Source organism: Chinchilla lanigera, unplaced genomic scaffold (assembly GCF_000276665.1).
Source record: "Chinchilla lanigera isolate Chin_1 unplaced genomic scaffold, ChiLan1.0 scaffold00042, whole genome shotgun sequence".
In the NCBI taxonomy this organism is placed as follows: Eukaryota; Metazoa; Chordata; class Mammalia; order Rodentia; family Chinchillidae; genus Chinchilla; species Chinchilla lanigera.
This window is the reverse complement of record NW_004955443.1, coordinates 8558633-8568322: the sequence shown is the minus strand read 5'-3', so window position 1 is coordinate 8568322 and position 9690 is coordinate 8558633. Positions and strand designations below refer to the sequence as shown.

General features: G+C 44.2%; 1 protein-coding gene across 1 annotated transcript in view; it reads right to left on the bottom strand.

Moving 5' to 3' along the window:
* Window positions 1–9177: 9177 nt before the first annotated feature.
* LOC106149344 (basic proline-rich protein-like) overlaps window positions 9178–9690 on the bottom strand; it is a gene marked incomplete in the record, with an annotated part of 5014 nt that continues 4501 nt past the window's right edge. The window contains 1 exon segment of the mRNA XM_013518088.1: window positions 9178–9690.

Here is a 9690-nt window from a genome sequence, read left to right as displayed (position 1 = left end):
TAAGCTGAATAAATTCTGCTTACCTTCCCTCGATTCTAGACTGTAGAAGAGAAAGAGCATTATCTGGAACTGAAATAACATAATCAACAGTGATATGGGGAGGGCATCAGACACAGCAATCACTCTGTCTGAATCTTACAATGCATCTTTGTCAGGTCATCTGTACCAAATGCTCTAGATTCAATTAACGAGGATTTTTTTTCTCTTTTTAAGGACCTATTCATACTTTTTCTCCAAGTATAGAAGAAAAGAAATACATTAAGAAATGGGACTAATTTTGCTGTTACCTACATCACTCTACTAATCTGAGACCACTAACACCTAATGAAAAACTACAAAGTCACTAGCACTGCTCTTTGAGAAGATACTTTCCAATGCAATACAACAGGGAGGGTATTGAGATATTTGGTGAGGGAAAGAAAGTGAACTGAGATTCTGCCCAGAGTTTATCCCCTGGCACAGGGTGGCCAATCCTTGGCAAGACTTGTCCTATCACCTCTTTATTCTTGGGAACTTCTTGGAGATGCTTCTTCTGCTCAGTACCAAGTGAGAGAAAATAAATTGTATTTGAAAAATTTGTCCCATAATGAACATAAAAATGGGGAAAAGCTTGTGTGAATCTGGGGAAATCTTCATTCTTCAGGTGTTCACAAATAGTAGGAAAAAACCTAAGATACCACTGATGTGAGTTTAAGGCTCCATCGTCATCAATTTCTGCTTCTTATGAATATTTTCTCTTCTCCTCAGCACAGAAAAGGGAACAGAACAGAAAAACTAATGTGTAGCAACAGTTGAGCTGGACTCTTGAACTTTTGTACTTTCTTTCCTTTCATAAAAAAAAATGTATTTTTCTCTTTTTTTAGAACAAACTTATTCTGTGATACTATTGTGACAATATATTCGTTGTTCTACAATGCCAATTACCTTTTAAACATTATTAGAATGTTTAAAATTTCTTATAAATCTGCAAATTTTAAGTGCTAGATTCCATAATGTTTCACAGCTAATAGATGCATTTGCTACAAAGAGGAAAGTTGAAAGGGTAAATATTTGGTGCTATAGTTTGCATCTCGAATGTCCCCAAAAGGCCATGTGTTAAGACTGGCCCTCAGGAAGGACCTACTGGTAGGTCCTTCATGAGGCGAGTTCTTGTGAGAGGACTTTGGGTCACTGGGGGGGAGGCCCTTGAAAGGGACTGTGAGAACTTCAGCTCCCTCCTCTCTGTTTTGTTTCCCAGCCTTGAGGGGAAAAGCTTTGCTCCACTGTGCACTCCTACTTATAAGGTACTGCCTGTACAAAGCAAAGGGCCAGTCAACCACAGACTGGAACCTCCAAAACTGGGAATGAAAATAAACCTTTTCTCTTTACAAGTTTCATTCTAGTGACAGAAAGCTGACTTAGTTCATATTAAATCATAGACTAGCAGAAGTATTCTTTAAGATCTAATTGAGCATCATACTGATATGAGCAATATCTTGTAGATCTTCTGTTCTTATAAGCAGGTACCTTTAAATAAGCAAAGATCACCAAAATAGTCTGTACGTATTTCAAAATTCCCCATATTTCCTTTTATTCCCCTTTATTCTTTATGAATGTTCTGCAAATACAGTATCTGCTAGACAAGGGAGAAAAAGACAAACACTGAGTACCTACCTAGACACATCTTAAAGGTATAATAAATACAAGAGAAAAAAGTCAGAGAATTAGAACTCAAAGAATTAGAAGTGGAATAGATGTATGCCTTCTTGAGTCGGAGAACACATACTAAAAATTAAAAGTTCAAATTAGTTTACTGAGGGCTCAAAGGACTGGTAGCTGAATGGGGGTGGGGATAGGGCGGGGAACAGAGTCAGGGAGACAAACAGGATGCTGGGAGGTGAGAAATAAGGGTGGGGAGTAGTGGGCAATCTCAAGAGGAACTAACAAGGTCTGTTGCTTATAGTTACCCGGCAAACCTTAAGAACAGTAACAAACAAATGTCACTTAGAAGGAAATGGAAACAGGGGAGGCCATACACCAGAAGTATTCTTGGCGTTGGGGGGATTGAAGTTCAGCTCCCTCTCATGTGTGTCCCCAGCCGCTGACTCTGCTATTGGTCTTGAATCAATATATCCTGGCAAAGGACCACGGGAGAGGAGGAGTGGACTTGTGCTCCAGGAAGTACATGTCTGTCTTGAGAAATAGGAACTTGGGTTCTATTCGATTTAGTTTTCTGGCCCTTCTGGTTTTTAGCTTTATCTCTTTGGAGAAGTTTTCAAGTAAAAGCATGTTATTCTGATGATGAATTCTAGTTCCAAGAAATTACATGGGTCCAACTATTGGTGCGGCTGTTGTTAAAACCCAAAGGATCAATAAAAGATGTTCACCTCCTCTTACTGCCCTTATCCACTAGAGCCTCCCCTCCCCCTCCCCCCTCTGCCATGCTCCTAAGCAGAGAACTCACCTCTGAGTCTGGGCACCTTCAAGAGGCCAGCTTGCAAATTTCTACTTCAGGTCCTGCATTTGCCCATTTCTTTCTAGCTATTTTCCAAAGTAATACATATTCATAGCAGAAAAAAACCACACAGAGAAGTGGTGAAGAGTACAGAAAAAGATATCAACCCCACTCCTACACCTTAATACAAACTATTATCATTTTCCTATTTTCTTGTTAAAAGGTTTTAATTCCAAGGCTGATGAAGACTTCGATATTGCTAAATACAATCATGTGTGATTGTTTTCATGGACAGATCAGCAAAACCTCCAAAGCATTTGTGTAAAGACCAGCTGGGTAGGGTGGGAAAATGAGGAATAAAAAGGTTGAAGTCCTCTTAGAAGCCAAGGACCAGGAACCCTGTGTGACGGCAGGGAGATGCTTCAGGCTGAAGGCTTGGGAGGTGTGGACACACAGCATGTCGGGAATGAGCAGAAAAAGCAAGAGCACAAGACCAAGTCCCTTGAGTGTGTTTCACATACTGTCTCTTTGCTGGCTTAGTCACCAAGGGAGAAAAATGTATTTGTGTATGTATAGGAAGTAAGCAAGAGATGGTATATGTATATATACATGTATACATATACAAATTATTCCTGACTTACAATAGTTTATGATTTTCCCACTTTATGATGGCACAAACATGGTATACACTGAGTAGAAACTACACGTCAGATTTTGAATTTTGATCTTGTCCTGGGCTAGTGATACACAGAATACTCTGATGGTACTGGGCAGTAGCACTGAGTGGCATCTGCCAGCCAGTCATGCAGTCATAGGGTGAACCGCCAGTACTCCATGGTGACTGTGGGGCTAAGCTATGATATTTGGTAGGCTGCTCATGACTGTGACAAAATACTTGTGAACTGGGACCGCCAATTTAAAAGAGCAAAGGTTTATTTTTAGCTCATGGTTTCAGATGTTTCAGTCCAAGGTCACTTGGCTCCATCACTTCTAGGCCTAAGGTAAGAAAGAAACATCACTGCAGAAGAGTGTAACAGGGAAAGCTACTCACCTTGTGGCAACTTGGATGCAGAGAGACAAAGCATGTGCTCTCACCTTCTCTGCTTTTGTTCCCCAGCCTATGGGATGGTGCCACCCATGTTCAGGGCAGGTCTCTCTTCTCATTTGGCTGTCTCACATGCCAATGGTCTCTAGAAACATCCGCACAGACACACCCAGAGGTGTGCTTCACTAGCTTCCTAGGTATTTTTCCAGCAGTCAAGTGGACGATTAAGATTAACTGTCACAGGTTTATTCAATGAAGCTTCAATGAGGCGTAGTTGGGACATAGTCCTACCAGAAGTCAAGGTGCAGATACCTGTTTGTTTCACCAGCTGGCACATGTATAACAGTTGCTGCTCTCTGCCTTGCATTGTGGAACTTCAAGGTTACATTTAATGCCATTTTTATATGATACCATGCAACTCACCTGTTCAGAAACCTTCCATGGTTTACCAACATCAATTTCTAATTTCCTCCATAGCACACCTCCACTGACTTGTCCTACCCTGTGTCACACTTCTGAGAAGCCCATGGTCTCATTGATTCTTTGCTCCTGTCCCTTTTTCACATCCCTAAATTGGGATTTGCAGTCCTTTCCTCCTCCCTCGATGGAGTTCAAACCTCCCTCATAAAGAATTTTGGTGACTTCCTGACCCTGTATGATTTCATCCAAAAGACTGTAACAGCCTTAAAGACAAAGATCAAAGTGCATGCTATGCTTTAGATATGGTTCAGTGTGTCCCTCCAGCATTCATGTGTCAAAATTTCATCCCCATCAAGATACATTAAAAGGGTGGAACCATAAATGCACTATGGTGTTCAGGGGTGAAGCCTTTGGAAGGTGGTTAGGACTTGATGATGTCACTGGGGCAGAGACCTCAGGATTGAATCTTGGTGGCTTTATAAGAAGAGGGAGAGAGACCAGAAGAGACAGACATGTGTACTCCATCCTTTGCCGTGGAATACCCTGCAGCACCTTGAGACCCTGCCAATAGAAAGGTCATTGCCAGATGTGTGGCTCCTCCACCTTGGACTAGATTGTGAGCCAAAATACACTTCTTTTCTTTACATCTTACTGAGTCTGTGGCATTGTCCTCAGAAAACAGATTGAAATACCGCATGAATACTCATACTTTTGAACTAGTAAATGTTTTTTATCTGTTTAACTGTCCTGTGAGAACTAATTTAGGGTCCCAAGAGAACCACTCTGAGCCCTCCTGAGGGCTAATCTCCAGTGACCTATGGACCACTAGGCCCTAGCTTTCAGAGGTCCCACCATCTCTTCACATTATCACACTGGAGACCAAACTGCCAACACAGAAATCCTTGGGGAACAAAATATATCCAAACTGTACCACCCTGTCTGTGGTACACTATTACAGCAATAGAAAACCAAATCAAGATATCCCTCAATTCAGCACTGATTTGAAAATTATAAACCACTTCCCTTTGAAATAATATTATACATAATGTTTTAAGATCTCTGTCAAATCTCCAAGAGCTGATTTAAATTCTCAATGATGTAGAAACTATGTTTATGATAAAAAGTTTAAAAAAAAGAAGCTAGTGACATATTCTCCACAAAAAATAACCAATAAATAACTGAATACAAGTAATTATTTTTCACTTGATTATGACTCAGGGAATGCAGATTTAACTACAGCAAAAGGAGAGTATCTTCCTTCCATGCCCTCCCAGTTGCCACCATCCATCCGTTTCTCAACGGCTTTTTCTTTTGGAATGAGTATGTGGACTGAGGACCAAAGCTTTATGCTGGATTCCTTCTGGCTTAGCTCTGTGTAATTTCAGGGTCCACACGGAACCACATTCAGCACCCCAGTCACTTTGCTCCTTGTGTCCTCATCTTCAGGGATTTTCTCAGCTCCCCTCCAGCTCCCACTTCCACAGGTAATGCCTGGATGATGCTGTCCCCCAGGACTGCTTCACCTCTAGAGTTAAACTCACAGGTCCCCACTCTGACAACTCACCTTGAACCTTCCAGATCACGTGTTACATTATTTCCAACACGCCCACTCCTCAACAATTCAGACTACCCAGATGACCTGTCCCTTGGCTTTCTCGCTGGAGTCTCCTTCTGTTTTACCTTTCCAACACAGATTCCAAAAGGCAGTTTTTGTGCTTTAGTCCTTGGATTGCAATGGTTCTGCCTAACATAATCCAGGAAATTTGCAGCAGAAAGGCTGAACACTCCTGGATAGTCATATATCCAGTTTGACCTTCGTCAGTTCATTGGTCATCTAATTCAGCCTCAGTGTTTCCTACCAACTCTAAACTTGGTGGATGGATGCACAGACACAGAGATGTCTGTGTGGTAATTTGTGGAGATGAAGAGATTCTCCAGATTCTGTCTAATGCTTCAGAGATGGATGCCCTTCAGCCCAGGGCTTCCAGTTTTACTTCAAAACACATAGCTTTGTTTCCTTTAAGGTAGCTGTCTCTGTGCTGCTCAAAATTCCTCAACCACATGATGATTTTCTGCTTTGGTAACTTGGGCTATAATCAAATGAGGAGAAGAAACATTAACTAAGGTAGAAATAGACAAATTCTAAAATATAAAGTGAACAATATCTATTTCTGCATCAGAATTGCCTGAGATGAAACTGTGATAGAAACTGAAAAGAGAAAGTAGGGACTTACAGTGACTTGTGTCCACTAGGTTCCAAATTAGTCTCAACTTTCAAACTTCACAGTGTTATTGTCTTGTGGTCACTTAGTTGTCATTCACTAGTCAACAAGTACTTTTTTTCATTTTTTGTTCTGGTACTGGGACTCAAACTCAGGACCTTGCACTTGCCAGGCAGGTGCTTGTGCCACTGAGCTGTATCCCCAGCCCAACAATTCCTTATGGAACATCTTCCTTTTGACAGACATTGTTCTAGGAGCTTAGAAAAGAAGAATGAAATAGAATGTCCCTGCTCTCACAGTCTAAGTAGAAAGAAAAAGTAATAAATATATTTTTTAAAAAGAGAGAATGCAGTAATTTTAGTTAATGGTATATTTTAAAAATTAAGTAAAATAGGATAATAATTAGACAGTGAATGGAGAATAGGGAGAGCATTTTAGACTGTGTGGTCAAAGAAGTCATCCCTAAAGAGGTAGTAATTTAGCTGAAAACTTGTGAGAAAAGAACTATGCACACGGAAACCTGAAGTGCTGACTTTCACCTCACGATCACAAGATGGCCGCCACAGCGTTAAGCATCACATTCTCACATCACAACTTCTAAAGGGGGTCTGGGTGTCTCCCGTTAAGAGGAATAAAATTATTTCCCATATAGCATACTGTATTATTCAGCTTTTTGTTGCTATGATGAAATATCTGAGAAAAGGAACTTAAAGGAGAAAAACATTTATTTTGGCTCACAGTTTTGGAGGTTTCAGTCCTTGGTTCTGTTGTTCCTGGGCCTGTGATGAGGCAGAGCAGTACAGTGCAAAGGTGTGGCAGAAAGAAGCTACTTACCTCAGGGCAGCGAGCAAACACTGAGTGAGCCAGGGTTGACAAGATCCAGTCCCCAAGGTTGTGCCCCCAAGACTAACTCCCTCAGCTGACCCCATCTCCTAAATTGCTGTCACCTCCTAATAATCTCATGACATTATGGATCCAGTGCTGGAAAAATCCACACATGAAGCTCTCCTCCTTGATCCAATCACTTTCCAAAAAGCCTCTGAGAATATATCTTGGATCCAAATCTTAACACACACTTCATGTGCCAGTGACTAGAACTGGATCCTACACACAGCCTGGGTTTGTAATGATTGGCTGGGAACAACAATGGCTCAGCTGAAACCAGGGAGGGGAATCCTTACCCGCAATCTGAACCTGAACCAGACCAGCTTGCCATTAGAAAGCAACAAGGGTAAGGCAGCTACCCTCCGGTAAGTGTGAGCTATTTCACGAATCTAGGATTCACTGAACACCTGTGTGCCAGGCACTACGCTAGCGCTAGAGATAAAAGGAAAACCTAGACTCCACTTTCCCCATCTCTCTGTTGAGGGCCGCACCCTCACCTTTCCTCACCACGTCCAAGCCCTCGGGTTTCTCCAGGCACCGCTCATGGCCCCTTGCATCCCAAAACCTCCTCCCACCTCTTCAGCTCAGGACCACCTTCCCTGCATCCCAGTTCCTACAGCCCGTTTATTCCTTTGGCATGCCATCACCCACTGAACAGCTGGGCCTTGGGAATAGCTGAAAGGACACAGTCCCTGTCCTCACAGTCCCTGCAATCTCCTGCCAGAAAGAGATCACTAAATACTCACTTGAAAGAATGGGAAGTGTTACAAGAGGCGAAAGGCAGGTGCCACGGAGCACCGAGAAAGAACACTTTAAACAACTCATCCAGGTGGGGTGAGGCATGAGATGGTGCTGAGAAAAGATGTATGTTGGAGAAAGTGTCATACAAATCAATACTTAGTGGGATTTAAGGAACGCGAGAATAAAGGTCAGTGAAGGTCACAGGCTGGGAGAAAAGGTAGGACGGCTCCCCTACCTAGAAAAATGTGCATGTGCAAAGGGCCAGGGGTGGGCACGTGAGCCAGACAAAAGGGGGGGAAGCTCAGCACTGCTGCTGAGTGGAAAGGGAGAACAGGGAGAAAGGAGGCTGCAATGACAGCTAGAGGGCAGGTCAGCAGGGTGGGAAGCAAGTCTGCACTTTGAAAAGCACTCTTACTTCCTTGCTCCCCTCCCCTTCTCACTTCAGCTACACCGCGAATAGGATGACCAGCAAGGGACTGGGGCAATAGGGTGGGCCCGGGCAGAGGCCCAGGAGTGGGTAATGATCCAGGAGGGTTCAGGCTGTGAGTAGTCACGGGCGGCTTCAGGCAGTTCTGGTTTGGCTACTTGTAAGGACGGCAATGTCCCTCACCGAGCCACCCGCCACTGGCTGGCTGCATTTTTATACCAGTTTCGTTGAAGCTGCCTCCCACATGGCACTGAACACAGTGTGCTCCTTAATTAACTTTTTAAAAAATGGCCTTTCTTCTCCCTTTGAACTTTCCACATCTCAACCACGCCCTTCTTATCTTGGGTCACATCTCTCTCCCCCAGACCTATTCCACCAGACCTTCTCCGGGTGCTTCTCACATGAACAGCGCAGCAGAACCAAGGTTTAGGGGTATCAAGTTTTCATCACTCCTCTTCTCCGAGAGAAACCCGTACTTTTTGAGCACCTACTATGAGACAGGCACTAACATGCCCAGAATTCTCTGTCATCAAGAACACAGTTTTTCAACTCACTCAGGCCGTCCAAGTAGGCATTTAATGGTCGCTGATCAATGAACTGCAATTAGCGTGCCACACAAATCCAACCTTTTTCTTCCAATCTTTTATTCTTTTTTTTTTTTTTTTTTTTAAGCCTCTTACCCCGTACATTGTAAAGATTAAGCATATGGGACAGCACGATCGCACACGCACCCATGTCCCTTCTGGGAGTCTTCCACGTGGTCTTTCATAGGCGCGCAGTACTTACAGTATGCAATTTCTTCATTTGGGGTTACCGAGTACTCATTTTTATAACACTGCTTACTGCGCAGGGGCTGGAAATACATGGATCGCTACGTTTTACGTAGCACTATGCCTGGACGAAGCACCAAAGTGAGGACAGTGAACTCAAAGGCCTTTACAATATCTTGAAGCAATAACAGGCTACAGATTGCAGCAAAGGTATTTTAAAACATCACCCAGGATTAAAATAATTGAACCGATTTGTCCTTTTTTTATTGCACTCCTTATTACATTTATACCATTTAAGAAGCAGCTGTGGGAGGGGGGACACTAAACTCTCGCACCGAGTTAGACAAAGTCCTCTATCGGAGGGGCCTGGCGCGCGAAGGCCACTGCGCTCGCGCTCGCTCCATCCCGGGAAGGGACAGGAAACGAAAGGTCGCCGGGCCCAGCCCTCGGCCGGCGCGAGCGCTCGCTCCGAGCAGGAAGCCGGGCCCGAAGTTTGCCAAGTTTTCATTCTCCGGCTGCCGGCCCGCGGGAGGTGCGCGCCTCGGGGGGCTCCAGGATTTCCAGGCGAAGTCTGAGGGCGCCGCCCGGGCCACCCGCCGCCTGGCGGGGTCGCCGCCTAGGGGGACCTGTCGCCCCGGGCACAAAGACACCGGCCCCGGGGGGACACTGGGACCGTCCCGGCTCAGCCCTCAGGGAGCCAGCGCCGCGCCTCCTCTCCCGGCCGGGTCGCGCTCGGGCCCGGCCCG